We start from the raw sequence: 15,442 nt of genomic DNA, 5'->3' as shown, positions 1-15,442 counted from the left end.
AATCCGAGACACATCGAATGCGTTAATAAATACTCATAACAAACTGCCTAATGTTTACGTCAACAGACATACGTGGAACGCCATGTTTTAGTTTTTTCGACAGTTATGTAAATCACCGCAAGGTAGCGTATTCGAGCACCACCACACTAGAGTCACTAGTGTGGTGGTGATTCGAGCGCTGGAGTTCCGAATTGATAAGAGGTTAGCTGTTGCCATTTTTCTTGAGTTTGAACAAATAAATTCTTTCTTTATTGTTTTATTGCTTTTCATGCAACGGGGGGATTTAAAACTTTTTCTATTTGATATTTTTAGCGATTGATTGATCTTGCAAACTGCGTGAGTACAAAATTTGAGTATAGTCACGGCTTCACTTGATACCTGGACCGATTATTATGAAAATCGCTATATATATGTATTTTTCAACGGAGAAGGTGCATAATATACTCATTGAAGCCACTCGCCACAAGGTGGCACTGCAGAGTAGCAACTTCTGCCCCGTTCAACTGATTGTCATGAAAATCAGTATAATGATGTATTTTTTTTGTTGGCGTAGCAACGCGCGTCGGGCACAGCTAGTGTTAAATATAAATCAAAAGTACCGAAATTAAATTCAAGTTTGAGAGCTGTGAAAACTGGCTGAAATTTTAAATATTATGGGTGGCAAAACTATGTTCATACTAAGCAGAACATATCTCAATTTAGCTCAATTTTTCTCTGGAAAAGGAATGTTTTCTAAAAAAAATATTGTCAGCCTTCAGAATTTTGCATTGAATCTCAGTAATTATAGTGCGAAGTTTTTAAATTAGATAAACAATGTCTTACCAAACGTCTTAAACATTTAACCAAGCTGATAACTAAGATAAGGACTGATGATCTCCTTTTCAATGCTCGCTTTAGCTGTCCTCCTAAATTCAGCACTAGATGCAGGGCCCGATTAAGATCCCAGTAAGCAAAATATCTTGCCTCAGTATTGCATAAAGGTTGACATGCAAGAAAAATCATCTTGCATTAATACTGCCTCAATGTTGTTATGTTACTCCCTTTATGCTGTCAGCAGGCTGCCACAATATTGACTGACAAGGTGTATGCAGCATAATATCAGGAAAATATCAAGGTAGGCTGCTTTTGTAACATTGCATATGTATTGATATGACAGGATAATATCAAGATGTTGTCATGACAGCATGAAATCAAGGTCTAGGCAAGATGATCTTGCTTTTGTAATCTTGCATACGTATTGATATGACAGGATAATATCAAGATGTTGTCATGACAGCATGAAATCAAGGTCTAGGCAAGATGATCTTGCTTTTGTAATATTGCATACGTATTGGTATGACAGGAAAATATCAGGATACATTGACATGACAGTATGAAATCAGCACGTTTGCAAGGTGTTTTATCCATTTATTTATTTGTATTATTTTCACTTCAAACTCGAGAATTAAATTTCATTCTTTAATTATTTCTGTTATTCTTCAAGATAGTTTTCTAGTCTGAGAATAGTTTCTTAAAGCTGACATCTGATCGGAAATTCATATAAAGATATTAATAGTACTCGCAATTTAATTTAAAAAAATGAAAGTTTCTTCGTTTTGCGTAATACTTGACTTATTTTTTAAATTCTTGCTTCTAATTGTATTATAAAGACATAAAATGCCTATTTAGAAATAATTGCGTAAGTTTTTATAGCACATTTAAGAGTAAAGGTAGCAAAATAATAAATAAATACAATAAAGTACATTTTCAAATGGATGTCAGCATTGAAAATATCCCATGGACAAAACATATGAATTTATCTCAAAGAATAACATAAACAACCATTGAATAAAATTAATCTTACTTGTGAGATTGAAGTGATAATACGAAATTCTGGACTTCATGTCCTTTGTTATTTTCGGCCATTTCTAACATTGATCGCACATCGTCTGCGATATGACTTGTTTAGTACTATATTAATAAACAAATGCAAATATCAGTTATTCATAAGTTATTCCTAAAACAATACTATTCCACACTAATAACTAAGCAACCAACTTAACGAAGCCTAAAAAATGCAAAGCCACGTGCAACTCCTCTGAACCGACTGAATCAATGTGCCAGCAATGCGAGGGACGCTGGGTAGAAAGAACTGTGCGCATGCGCAAGTATCAACGAAGGTCCACCTGCTCTATTGTGTACTAATTACCTTGACGGCGACAGCATGAAATCAATATCATCTTGACGGCATCAACATGTATGCAATGTTGTTATTTTAAGGTAATATCAATATTGATATTTTAAGATGAATGCAATGTTGCATACGTGTTGTTATAGTAATATTGCTTTTTAATCTTTATGCAAGCCTTATGCAGTATGAAACACGTCAATATTGACGCCGTCAGTATAATATCAAGATCTGTCAAGGTTGATGCAAGAAATTTTGCTAGTAGGGATATCGATGGGTCCTAAGCCCTATATGCCAAATACTTTTTTGGGGCCCCCTGCATTCAAACTTTATATAAATTTAGCCGTTAGATGAAACAATTTTAGCCATAGACTAAAGTAATTTCAGCCATTTGGGGGCCCTAGGCCACGACCTACTTGGCCTATTCAGTAATCAGGCCCTGACCAGATTTCTTTTTCGCCATATTTTTTAATTGAACTGAAACTACACAAGATGAGCAAAACATACCGTGGAATAATAAAATGAAATAGGCAAAGCTATCAGAGAAATATGTAGTATGAGGGCTCGTACCACAGAGAAACTCTTTAGAGAATTATTCTATAGGATCAAGATTGTGGGGGTGGAAACTCGCTCCAATTTCTAAAAAGGGGCTAAGTCCGAGGGAACGCTGCAAAACGATTTTACCTGAAACCAGTAGGGTAGACTAACTCTCGTTCTTATGTAGTAGATGGATATCACGTTGACAGTTTTATTATGGTTTTATTGTGGATGAAACAGATTTAAGCATTTCCGCTGCTTTTGGGTGATTTATAGATGAGATGTAACAAGAACTGGTCATTCTAAGAAAATACATTTATGCCATTTACTGCGCCTACTTGCTTTTCGTCTATCTTTTTCATTCTGTCAGCCTGTGCCTGTCCTGTTTTTTTTTTTTTTTTTTCAATTTTTAATTTCTACTAAGTTGTTTCTTTTTTTCACTTTTTCCTTGTGTAAAAATATATTTATGCATTTACTTCGTCAGTTTTGCGCCCCTGAAATCTGGCGCCCGGGGCGCGAGCCCCGTCTGCCCCCCTCTAGTTACGTCCCTGCTCCTCTGAAAACATACTACAAAATACTACATTTGGCGCCATCTGCTGGAAAAGAAATATAACTAAAAATAACAATACTTTTGCAGGCTCTAATATGTATGCCTAAGGTGGTGGTTTAAAAATATATATATATTCTCATCGTTTAATTTAAAAAAAATCAGATTTTGAACTTTGTAATTTGTTTTGTCTCTCTTTTTTTTTCGAAATAAAAAAAATCACATATAAACCCATTTTTTAACGAAATACTACAAAAAATACTACGCCCCTAATTTGGCGTGAAAAAATACTACGTCTGGCAACCCTGGCTCCTAACCACATGGAAAAGTTTCTACAGCCATGGCCCATGGCTAATGGCATAAAACTTCAGAACAGAAGTTTTAAATGAGGGTAAAGAAAAAAATATAGTGGCGTCATCTATCGTGCACGCAAGAAATCAAGCCCCAGTCGTATAAAACGTAGTAGTACTAGTAGGAGGCGTGGTTTAAGTTTTACCACTTGGGAAGCGCTAATATGTATTAATGTATTTTCCAGTAAAATTAAGGAACTCTTTATTTTTGCACTTGATGTCAAAACAATTCTAGAATTTAATCACTCCATTCAACGAACGGATACACTCTAAATACGCATTCATATTCAGCCAACTTTGGACTCAGAGCTAAAGCACTTGAAAAAGAAAACTCGAGAGAAGCAAAAAAAGGTGTCCTAAGTTTTCAATCATGTTTTTTTTTTTTTGGCAAATTAATATTTGATTTTTTTGTTTTAAAACTTAGACAATTTTGTTATTGTTGAAAGTCATCCCAAAGTGGCTTGGGCAAGATTGAGCAATATGACCCCTATGCTCTCACAAATCCGATTCTGTTTTTCTCCCTTTCAACTTTGATCTTCTAAGAAATTTTTTCCACACACAGAAAACAGTAATTTTAATTTTTGAGGACTTGTGGTTCTATAGGACTCTTTCTACAAGAAACGATAGGGATTTTTGGTCACTTAGGCTACACGGTAAAGTATTCAATTGCTTGAAAATAAAAATTGTCGCTGAATGACCGACACTCTATTTCAGTCAAACATTCGGTTCAAACTTATCATTTGCTAGTAACTCCATGGACCACATGAAAAGGAAACTAAAGATTACGCAACTGCAACCGGCAAGTTCAAACACCTGTAACCGGGGTCTGCTACGGCGAAACATGTTTGAACTTGTTCAGAATTGTATGAATGAATTCTTTAAAGAGTTGTAAAAGTTGCTGCTCCCATCAAATTTGGAATATTATAAAGAATTATAATATTCCATCATTTCCTCCTGTCTACAATCCTTTTTTAATCCGAAGTACGTGTCTATTTGCTCTTTGTTGTTAATTCACGTAACCAATATCTGAGATTTGTTAAAAATTGCATCTTACTGTCATGATTAATGTTTGTTATACGATCAGAAAGATCTCAGATTTAACTTCCAGTATTTAATAATTATTTTAAATGCCATGATTGATTTTTTACCTGTCATCATTTACACTTAATTTTATTATTTTATAATTAATCATTTTACTGAAGGCTGTTGACTCAATGTGTTTAATTTTGAACTGCGCTAATCAAGTGTGCTTTCTTTGCATTTTGTGTTCTGAGAAAACATTGTTTTAATGTCTCCGTGTTTAGATGTTCTTTTTGATAAAATGCTAAGTTAATGATTATGTTCTGTTTTTTTATTCTAGTAAAAAGTTTTTTGTTCTTAGGTACATTACGTGAACTATTTGTTGATGAACCGTAACGTCAAAAAGTATGAGTCATAGCTACCGAGCTCTTTAAAAATGTTTGCATCCTCAATAAAATGCTTATATTATTCGTCAAAAAATCTTTTATACTCTGTCATGAAATAAACGTTTAAAAATATTTCTTGGTTTATACTATGTTATCATTAACATTGCATTTTTTCTTTCTTTCTATAAGAAAATAGTGTTTTTTTAATTGATCGGTAGAGTAGATTTTTTTAAAAACTTAAAAGTTGAAGCAATGTGCATGTAATGCTCATGGCAACATCTTATGTTACAAATCTTTGATTTTGTACACTATGATTGATTTACTGTCTCTCCTCTTTGCAACACAGTAAAAAAATTCTTTTACTCTTAATTAAATGCTGCAAATTTTTACATTTCAAAATATCATTCTATAAATATAACAATGTGATTATTTCTTCATATTTAGCAATTTGTTAAAAAATAAAAACATTAATTCATTAATTGTGCAAAGACTATGTATACTCATGTAGGAGAAAATACAAAGTGCATTTGCCACTGTGGTAAATTGAACCTTACTGATAGCAAAAACAACTAACCTTTCACTAACAAAAAATTAATGCTGTCTTATTTTTTTCAATCAAAACTCACATGGAATTTTCTTAGAGCTAAAAATGATATCCTGGTAAGTTTCTTAAGGATCAAAATGAAAAATACAACTGTGTCACTTTTATTGAATTTAAGGAAATCCAATTAATTATAATATCCAATGCAAGATATTACCCTGCAAAGTCAGCGTAAGAAATCCTTGCCTGGAAAAAAAAACAGAAAAACTGGTCCTGTGGACCTATAAGGTGAAGGATTTATTGGTCCACAAACAGAATGACTGGTTCACTTAACTTAAAATGTAGTTTAACATGAAATATGGTTCAACATAAATGTATAACCATTTTATTTGCAACTTATTGGTAACAGTTAGTGTAATCCTTGGGTTGGCAATGTGTTTTTTTTTTGCAAATTTTTCTGTAATTCTCGCCAGTTGTCTTGTATTTTATTTTGTCTTCACAGCTTACAAAGTTTGCCGCTAAATGTTAACGTGTTTGTTCGGCTTGCCATCACATGTTCGTCACCAATCCGTAGGTTATACTAAAGCTCTTCCATTTAATAAAACAAAACTACTGTTGCCAAAGTGAATCTAGGTCAGGGATCCCCAACTCTATGCAGGGCTGCAGAGAGCCACGGCGGGCCCGTAGTCAGTTTCTTCACCGCAGGCCCCCCACTCCCCCCCCCCACCCGTTTTTTCAAGAGTTTTTTTTCGTTTGTTTGTTATTCCCCCCTCCCTTTTTCTCCTTTCTATTTTTCTTTTTTTTGTGTTGGTGTCGCTGTGCCCCTAGTTTCCGACTAGGCTGACATGGTCTCTCATCGGGCCTGACCCTATGTCCGCAGGTACCACAATGTCCGCCATTGAATCCGATAACGATTCGGATGAAAATAAATCGAGTTTTTAATAAAATGTTACGTAGAAAATATAATTTTATTTTAAATGATTTACCCATTCACCGTCAAAATTGAAAACTGCATACAATGCAAATAAACATCCACATTTCAGAGTTTTTTCCTTTGAGAACAGAAGAACTGGAGGCATAGAAATTTTGTCTATCTTTGGGTGACATTGTTTCAAAACCCATTATATGAAATGAGAATTTCTGAAAAATAATTTAGAAAAACCTTTTTATAAAATAAAAAAAAGTTTGCCGATTTCATGTACTTGTGAAAATTGTATTTTTTGACAGTGAGTCACATAAAATCTAAGTACTTCTTCTGATATTTTCCTTTTGTGCACTTTGTCATCTATTGTATCCTGACTTTTATGTTCATCAGCCGCCTGTAGGGGAGGATACATTGGCAAGATCATTAATGTGCCCCCAAAGCACAGCAAGAACATATGAACATCACGAATTTTGTAGCACAAAAACATTTTCATGTTTTGTCAATGTCACGCTTTTCATGTTTTGTTGCCATTTTAAGAATAATGCCTCATATCACCACCTGGTTTAGACAGTTCCAAATCTTGATGAATTTGTGGTTGTTTTCTTTTTCTCCTCGCCGTTGTTTCTACTTTTGGAAGTATAGTGTTTCAGAAATAAATTAATCATTTGTAGTAACCCTGTATTCAGGAGTGCCCATGCCCCCTAAATATCGCAAAGACCATCCAAGAGCAAAAGCCCCCTCCCCCCCCAAAAAAAGTATCCCTCACCCCCTTCCCTAAAAATTTCAGTGTTGCAATCTGCATCATGGTGGCACTGCTGCTATAGTCAACACACTTTTCTCAGAAATTGCTTTTGCACAAAGATAAAGATTACTTTTTGTCACTTTCTTTAATTCTACTTATTATGTATAATGTAGTTGCCTTTCAGGTAAAAACCTAACATAGAAAACAGTGCATCAGTAAGATATATAGCTTTAATTGAAGATTTTTGAAAAATTTAACTTATTTCTCTTTTTATTTTTTAAGCTAGTCTGTTCTGGTGTACATTATGACCGCATGGTTTGTATGATTTGAAATAAATTTGAATTTTTCAAATATTACTTTGAGAAAAACTGTCGATTGCTGATAACACTTAAAAACAGCCATTTTCTTCTGGTGTAATGGTGTACTCTTAAGGATTGCTTCAAGGATGAAAGCTTTTCAAGAGTAGCTGGGAGTAATAAGCTCGGCAGCATCGGGGAAGGAATAGCTCAATCCCGATATGAAGAGGACTTAGTAATGATTTACTGTAAGGCTATGCTTTTAAATAATTGAACCATTTCAGGTGGGAGTTATAAAAAAGAATTTCTTCAAAATTCTTTATATTTTAAATGATAAAGGTCAATCATTTTAAATTTATATTTATATATGTGCAGTCAAACCTCGCTATTGTAGTCCTGTTGTACAATACAAAACTCAATATTGAGGAAGAATATTTTATGCAATAAAAACATGACAATATCTAATTAACAATTTTCGAAGTAAAATTATGTGAAACATTGACATTTTATAAGTTTTAAATGTAGCTGTGTAGTTTAAGTTATGATCATCAAAATTTAAAGGTAGAAATGGTGCATGTTATATTATCACACGTTAAGGATTAAGAGCTTTTCAGTGTATTTACTGTTATTTTGTACAACACGTCTTCATTGCATGTACTGGGTATATTTGAAAATGCTTCAACAAACTTAAAGGGATGATAGTGCTCTTCAAGAGAAACAAAATTTACAATTGAAAATGCTCACAAAAACGAAATGCTGAAGCACGCACACAAAGCCAAAAACTGACTGATACAAAACAGGTCACAAATTTAATAAACAAGGAAGATTTTCTGGAACATTTTAGGTTTTGAAAAAGATTGAAAACAGTTGTTGAACTCTGCACCTGGCACCTGTAAAACATCTGTCGCAATGACAAGCTTTTGTTGATCGTTGTGCTGCATCGTCAATACCAAAAGCACAAAAGTCGTGTCTGCGCTTTTATCAAAATTGAATTGCGTTAATCGGCAATATTAAAAAAAAAAAAAAATCTGGAGAAGTTGCATCTGAATTAAGTGCATGGAGGTGCTAAACTTTAAATGGAAATTTCTCAATTTGAACTCGGCTGCAGATACGACATTTGCACTTAGCACGGCAGTACAGGCCTCTACTTTAAACAACTGCTTTAAACTTTTCTTGTAATATAAAATCATTTTTCGAAATCAACTTTGTGTAATAAATTTTTGATGTTTTGCATCCGTCAGTTTCTGACTTTGTGTGGGTGTAGTGCCTCTGCATTACATTTGAAACCCCATGTTCCATTGCATTTTATGTTTGTCTTCAAAAGTACATTCACTCTTTACAAGGACCCCTATTGTTCAAACAGAATAGGTAGCTATAACGAGAGGTCGTTATAACAAAGTTCATGTTATTTCATCATTTTTTTTTTAAATGCAGGAATAGTTTTTTAAAGTAATGCTTCGTCTTAAAAGGGAAACAAGAAACTGGCAAAATAATAAAGTAGTTACATTAAAACAGTTTTTTTGCTAGTTTCTTTCTCTTGTTTTAAACTTTATACTGAAATTTTATCCATAAATTACACATAACTTTAAAATAATATGTTTAACGACAAGATACATTCAAAATAACCAAGAGAAGTCAGTTATTTTTTAAATTAAATATCGTATTTTTATTTTTTTTGTTTGAGATTTTTCCATGTATATGTCTTCTCCTCTTACATAGATATTATAGAAGCTTTCCACTTTTTTGACTTTCTCCACAAAATACAAAGCTACAATTTGTTCACAGTTTTCATCATTTCTTTCTCTTTCATCGTTTACAAACCTTTAATTGTTTCAATGTAAATATTTTGAATTTAAAAGCATAAAATGTTTCAATATTAGTTTGAAATAGTTAGTCCTCAGGATAACAAAAGAAAACTTAATTTTGGACGTTATATTGGAATGAACAGTTAAATTTTTAGACCGTGTAATGAACTTTAAAATAGCATTGTCTGTTGCATAGGCAACGGGACTTAATGCATCGGTCATTATAACAGAAGAGTCGCAGTAATAGGGGGTCGTTCTAGACTGTATTATCAACCTTCTAAGTTTATTGAAGCATTTCAGATACACCTTCTAGAACCACAGCCAAAAGTAGTCTGTTAATTTTTCACTTTTTATTTTAAGAAATAATTTTTTATATCTTTTAGCAGTAAAGTAAATCTGCTCTGCAATATTTTGATTGTAAAATTTGAGCTTAAAATAAGGATGGACCTTAACATTTCCAGTTGTAATATTTGCTGGCCTATAACATTATCATGACTTAGTTTCATATGTACTAGAAACATTGTACAAAACTTCATCAAGATTGGTTTTGATCTGATGGTAACAATTTAAAAAAATTGTCGATTGAGCAATGACCCATTCAAATTGTAATAGACAAAGAAAAAAGGTATTGGCTCGATTTTTGAAGGAGTAGCGAGGTTTCTCTGCATTTGTTAAAGGTGTGAGAGAGTGAAGCAGTACAAAATGTAAGCAGCATTTCTAATTTAGTTTTATTGTTTAGAAGTATTTTAAGTTGAAAATTTCTTTTAACTTTACTTTAGCTAATAACATTTGTCAATATTTCTCTATTTTTTTTAAATAATTTTTTTATGATACTAAGCATAGCAACTGGTGTATGGTAGAGTTTAATTTAAATTCGCATACCTTAAGAAATATTTAGTTTATTTTTATTTCAAAACTAAGTATATTATGATTTTTTAAAGTACAATACCCTCAATCGCAAGCTTTCTTTTCGTATAGCCTTGGTTTTCGAGATTTATCTTCCTTCTATCTATTTTCTTGTGTGAAATAAAAAAACATTCTATTTGCAAAAAATTCCCCACTTTGATTGCAGTGTAAATTTTTATTTTATCATTACTAAATCAAAGTTTGACTCGTTTTACTTCATTTTATAATGTAAAGCAGGCAGTGTAATTGCAAAAATTTTACACACAAATTTGGGCCTTGTTTTTCTTTCCCCCTAATTAATTTGGAGTATTTTTCTGTCCTGTGATCAAATGCATATGTTTCTGTGAGCCCATAGACAGCCAAAAGGGAACTTGTTGGACTCCCCCGAATTAATTAGAATGAGTTTTCTCTCGAGTCTGTATGTATGCGTCAGTTTCGTACAGTATGACTCCCCAAATCCGGAATGCTCATGGGCGCAACCTTTCCGGATTTTGGATTGTGACTCAAAAAGTAGTGAAACTCTCCACTGTTCTGTGGTATTTGTCATGTTTTTCCTGGTTTTACAAGTTTTTGCGCTAAATTTCTTTTATTTTTTAATCAATTTGAATGAAAGTACACTTCATTATGCTAAAGTCAGAGATAATTTGCAGTGGGGTATAATAGTCCGCGGATATTGCTTTTTATTATTACGCAATGTGACAATCAGTAGAATAAATAAATCATATTTTTACTCAAAATAATTATGTACTTTTGTTCAGTAGGCTTTGCATTCAGTTACAGCAAAACACATACACTATATGACCAAAAATATTCAGACACTTTCAAAAATTCACATTTTTAAGGATTTCTCAAGAAATAAAAGACCAATTACTTAAACTTTTGTCACATAAAAGGTATGCTCCAGCTGTCGTTTTCCAATTTAAGTTACATAACTCTTGCATTTAGGGGAATCAGTAACAAATTGAAGAATACAAAAATGGTTTTTGATCATCATTTAAAGAGCTGAGAATTAGCTGTAAATTTCAGAAATTAGTTAGCTTACTATGTAAATAATTTTACATATTTTTGAGCAAATATCACTGATATTCACAAAGGTATGATCATTCTTTTCAAAACTACGAATTTTATTTAAAGGTTTTTGGCTCATAACACACAAACTTTTTCATCAAAGCTTACCAAACTTTCAGAAAACTTGACAGCATGCAAGAGAAGTGTAATACTAAAATTTGAAGTTAAAATATTGAAAATTTGATAAAATATGGATATTTAAAGCAAATAATTTTTTACTGTGCATGCATCAAATATAGCAATTTATAATTTTCATAATCTAAAACTCAACAAGATTCCTCAACTCATGATAAAATTCCAGTTCAGTATCTTAAAAATTCTGAAAGTTATCAGCGATCTAATGAGCCGCATTTCAACAATTCTTGGATAGGTAACGAGCCATGAAGGGTTGTTTGCAAATAATCTGTTTTATCATGAATCACACTGAACGATTGCAAGCAAATGTTGCTAACTTGTGAACGACTCCTCACGACTCATTGCTTATCCAAGAATTGTTGAAATTCGGCTCATTTTGATTGCTGATAACTTTCTGAATTTTTAAAATTATAAGTTGAAGAATCTAGTTGGGTTTTAGATTGTGAGAGTTATGAATTGCTATCTTTCGCGCATGTCCAGTAAAAAATTAATTGCTTTAAGTGTCATATTTCATCAAATTTTCATCATCATTATTTCAAATCTTAGTATTGTGCATCTCTTGTATGCTGTTAAGTTTTCTGAAAATTTGGTAAGCTTTGATGAAAAACTATGAGTGTTATGAGCCAAAAACCTTCAGGGAGATTCTTGAAAAAATGTCCCGTGCGTAAAGCTAAGTTTTTAATTTTTTCGCACTAACTAAAGACTTCAAAAAATAATGCTGTTGGGGAATAATACATACTTACTTTAGTATACTTTCAAAGCATAACAGTTAATCCCATATTTAATTAATAATTACTCAAATAAAATAAAAAGATTAGCATTACGCACGGGACATTTGTTCAAGAATTGTCCTTCAATTAAAATTAGTTGTTTTGAAAGAAATGATCATAGCTTTGTGAATATCAGTGATACTTGCTCAAAAATATGTATATGTAAATCAAAAATATGCTATTTTATCATAACAAACTTGTACATATGAGAAATTAAAGATACTCAAAGATTGAAATAGTGTTTGGAGCTATTTTATTAATTTAAAAATAATTATTTTAAAAGAAGTTTTGTTATATTTAAAAGGAGTTTACTGTTTAAATTTTTTAATTGTTCTAACTTTTCAAGCTGTCTACTTTGCATGTTCAAACTTTTGAAAATTATTGTAAATATTACTTTTAAGTTTTAGTTATGTAGAATCATTAGGGCTGCTTACTTTATTTTTGTACTGCCTCAGTGTGATGTTCAGATGGTTTATGCAATTGTCTTCTTCAAAATTATTGGTGTTTTCCTTCAGGATTTCTTTTGCCTAGAATTAATGAATGTTCACTGTTTAGACAGCAGGTGGCAGGCACGAGTTTTTCAATTTGGAGAGGAGGACGAAATGCTAGGTAATTATCAAATAATATCTTATAGCTGGTAAGGATTTTGTTTGTATCTTAGGGATTTATCACTCCAGATGTTTTAATTTTTTCAGCACATCACATTTTTGTTGAAAAATAAAACATTAATCCAAAGATTCTGCACCCATTTTTTTTCCAGGAACCATTTGCAAGAAGTCTTCAAACGCACGTTGAGGCTTATTCTAGCACACGCACAAAATAATCCTGCTTCGGGTTGACATCATAATTCCTCCCTCAAACTGTCTTCACATAGAAACTCCGCAGTCAGCGACAGTTTGAGGGTGTAGTAATGACGTCAATCTGAAGTGAAAAGCTACCAATTTTTCCTGGAATAAGGCCCAATGTGTACAGTAGCATTTAATTTGACTATTCATCTTGTCTATCTCCAAAAGGGGTCTTGTAGATTATTTTTTGAAGAGGATACATTACAATATCCTTCAATTAAATACCTGTATTTTTTCAAAGCTTTATAATTCTTGTATGTAAATTTTATTTTAAACACAGGTATAAATGCATGAAAACAACATTTTTAAAAATGTTTTGCTATAAAGTCAAAACTCTATTTTTGAAAGATAATTTCAACTCAGTTAAAGTACTAGAGTTGAATTACCATAGCTAAGAAAATACTTTGCACTATGTTATGTAATTGGAATTGAGGAGCTAAACCTATGCAGCGGAAGGGGACCATCAGCATTATGTGTTTGATTGTTCTGTAACACTTCTTAGCTGATGGTAACCAATCTGCAAGATACTTGTTATGTAAATTTGTGATTGATAGATATACATATTAGAAAAATGCAAAGTTATTTGGAGTGCTCTTCCCAAATCAGTGGCAATTTACTGTTCGGAAAAGAGAATGTTTTAACCTTTTCTGATCCATTTTATATCATTAAAAATTTATTTGCGATTGTTCTGTAGCTGTGCTGTTTGTTTTATAATGTACTTATATTCAGATTTTACATTGAGAGAAGAAGGGCTTCCCATATAATTTACTGGCAATTAAAGCCATTATTATGAAGTTATTGAAAACCTATTTTTCCCTTTACTGCAGCACAGAATGAAAGAACTTAATGCATAAATTAAAATGAAGATTGTCAGTGTGATAAAAAAAAAAATTGTAGGAAAATGGAGCTACTTAATACAGTTCATTCGAGTAGATGGAATCCTATCCATTATAATGGAATGATTTGTTTGTATTTCATCAGCATGCTCTGTAGCTAAGCTCTATACAAAGATTCAAAGTGAATTTTAAAGATGTTGGATGCTATGCAATCCTGTAGTATTGAGGTGCTTAAATGTTTGAAAAGTTTTTTTTTTCCTTTTAAAAGCCTTATTTCAAAAAATTTTTGGACGAAATATTGTCAAATTATCTTTTGCAGAGCAATTTTTTTTTTTTACTCACTAAGTTGTAGAATGTTTCAACTTTCAAGTAGGAATTAGTTTTTTAAACTGTATAAAGTTATTTGCTTCAAATTTGATATTATATTACATAGTGACATCACCAGACCTAGTTAATATAGAAGAAAATGCAAATGCCATTTTTGCAGTAAATTGAAATTTGCAAACCGTTTTGATATTTTTAAAACAAATTTCTTCACAAAACAGCACTTGTTGCTTCCAATTTTATGGTTTCTCCAGTTAATAACTCAAAAAGATATAAGTATAATTGAAGGGGAGAAAGAAAGAAAAAAGAAAAAACTGTGCTGTTGTTGATTAAAGACACTCTACTTACATGTAACTTCATATTTTTGCTGTTGGCACAAATATATTACTTGAGAGGCAAAGTATTTTGATGCAGAACAGTTTTGATAAATTGTTTGAGTTTGTAGACAGTTTTACCTTTTATCGAAATCTGCACAAGACTTTCATGTTGGCTTTATATGTGATTGTTATTTACTTAAGTGAATAGTAGTTCATATCATACAATGAAATTTTCAACCTGTTTTTAAAATAAAATTTATTAAAGCATGCAAGAATTTTGCTTTGTAATATTTATAAATTTATTTATGCCAATTACTTCTGTTTCCAATAAAGACCCCCTTTCTCTTTCAAGTATCAATTTTTATCATAATATTTTAGTTGATTAAATTAAATTAAAAAAAAATTCTATTGTGGTTTTTTAACATTATAACCAAAGGTAAGTTCAGGGATTTTATGTATCTGTAGACTTTACTGGTGTTTCAAAAACAAATGTGTATAATTTTCCTTTGATTTTTTAGACAATGGCTGAGGAAAATTTACTGGAATGCCCAAGTTTTCCAGAAATTTGGAACCAAGAAACATTTCAGCTGTTTTATGATAAGTAAGTCATGAAAAAATTCTATTTTTAACCTTCTGTAGGGTTTTTTTAAATCAAAAATGCCTTCTGAACGGGATTTTTTGATCAAAAATAAGTTCCGAAGAGTGTTTTTTGATCAAAACAGCCCTAACAAAACTTTCACAAAGTTCTGATTCTAAAATGGACCCTTTATACAATTCTGTTTCATAAAGTTAGACTTTTCAAACTTAATGGTTAGTTGAATAGAAATAATTTTTATTTTCTGTCTTAGCGATAGTTCAAGCATTATAGATAGACTATAACACCCATAGTTTGGATAATAATAATTGTTAGTGCTAAAGATCTACC

The 15,442-nt window shown here is 31.9% G+C and overlaps 1 long non-coding RNA gene across 1 annotated transcript; it reads left to right on the top strand.

Annotated features, from left to right (window-relative positions):
• Positions 1–4,428: 4,428 nt before the first annotated feature.
• Positions 4,429–15,120, top strand: LOC129221216 (uncharacterized). The gene is made up of 3 exons (XR_008580486.1): positions 4,429–4,582; positions 12,751–12,804; positions 15,036–15,120. It is a non-coding gene; the product is annotated as an uncharacterized LOC129221216 (long non-coding RNA).
• Positions 15,121–15,442: the final 322 nt, after the last annotated feature.

Source organism: Uloborus diversus, chromosome 4 (assembly GCF_026930045.1).
Source record: "Uloborus diversus isolate 005 chromosome 4, Udiv.v.3.1, whole genome shotgun sequence".
NCBI lineage: Eukaryota > Metazoa > Arthropoda > Arachnida > Araneae > Uloboridae > Uloborus > Uloborus diversus.
Note: the sequence above shows the minus strand (reverse complement) of the source record. Positions and strands in the feature narration are given on the sequence as shown.